General features: G+C 44.5%; 1 non-coding gene across 1 annotated transcript; it reads right to left on the reverse strand.

Annotated features, from left to right (window-relative positions):
- Positions 1-885: 885 nt before the first annotated feature.
- Positions 886-958, reverse strand: TRNAS-GCU (transfer RNA serine (anticodon GCU)). The gene has a single exon. It is a non-coding gene; the product is annotated as a tRNA-Ser (tRNA).
- Positions 959-1,321: the final 363 nt, after the last annotated feature.

Genomic DNA, 1,321 nt, shown 5'->3' on the forward strand with positions numbered 1-1,321 from the left:
ATGTTTCAGGAAAATGGAATTGTTCTTGAAAAATCTGAGATAAGTATTTTTTTATTTCAATTAATTTATAGGAAACTAATCCATTAGCAGTAAAATCAGGTGATTGAATTAAATTCTAAAGAGTAGTAAAATACGGATTGTCTTTAAAATTCAATAGAAAAAAAAATAATATCCGCGCTTCAGACAACTGGAAAAACTCTTATCGTTTTGTTTTTAAGGCTTGGGCAAACCAAGTCTTTTTTATATAATTGTGGATAAGTTATGACTTATTACGTTACATCTGAGACCCTGCAACACCTCTCCCGGTTGGGCTCGAACCACCAACCTATTGGTTAACAGCCGAACGTGCTAACCATTGCGCCACGGAAGCCCAAAATTTAAATGCTCTTCAGGTATTGTGTAAAAACTTTGACTTTTTACGTCACATCTGAGACGTCACAACACCGCTCCCGGATGGGCTTGAACCACCAACCTTTCGGTTAACAGCCGAACGCGCTAACCATTGCGCCACGGAAGCCCAAAAATTAAATGGTCGTCAGGTATTGTGGAAAAACTTTGGCTTTCTACGTTACATTCGAGATCCCACAACACCGCTCCCGGGTGGGCTTGAACCACCAACCTTTCGGTTAACAGCCGAACGCGCTAACCATTGCGCCACGGAAGCCCAAAAATTAAATGGTCGTCAGGTATTGTGGAAAAACTTTGGCTTTCTACGTTACATTCGAGATCCCACAACACCGCTCCCGGGTGGGCTTGAACCACCAACCTTTCGGTTAACAGCCGAACGCGCTAACCATTGCGCCACGGAAGCTCAGAAATTAAATGGTTGTCAGGTATTGTGGAAAAACTTTTGCTTTCTACGCTTCATTTGAGACCCCACAACACCTCTCCCGGGTGGGCTCGAACCACCAACCTTTCAAATAGCAGCTGAACGCGCTAACCATTGCGCCACGGAAGCCCAAAAATTAAATGCTCGTCAGGTATTGTGTAAAAACTTTGACTTTTTACGTCACATCTGAGACGTCACAACACCGCTCCCGGATGGGCTTGAACCACCAACCTTTCGGTTAACAGCCGAACGCGCTAACCATTGCGCCACGGAAGCCCAAAAATTAAATGGTCGTCAGGTATTGTGGAAAAACTTTGGCTTTCTACGTTACATTCGAGATCCCACAACACCGCTCCCGGGTGGGCTTGAACCACCAACCTTTCGGTTAACAGCCGAACGCGCTAACCATTGCGCCACGGAAGCCCAAAAATTAAATGGTCGTCAGGTATTGTGGAAAAACTTTGGCTTTCTACGTTACATTCGAGATCCCAC

The sequence above is a fragment of the Phalangium opilio genome, unplaced genomic scaffold, assembly GCF_054372755.1.
Source record: "Phalangium opilio isolate 3A_F unplaced genomic scaffold, DU_Popi_V2 ptg000021l_1, whole genome shotgun sequence".
Taxonomy (NCBI): Eukaryota; Metazoa; Arthropoda; class Arachnida; order Opiliones; family Phalangiidae; genus Phalangium; species Phalangium opilio.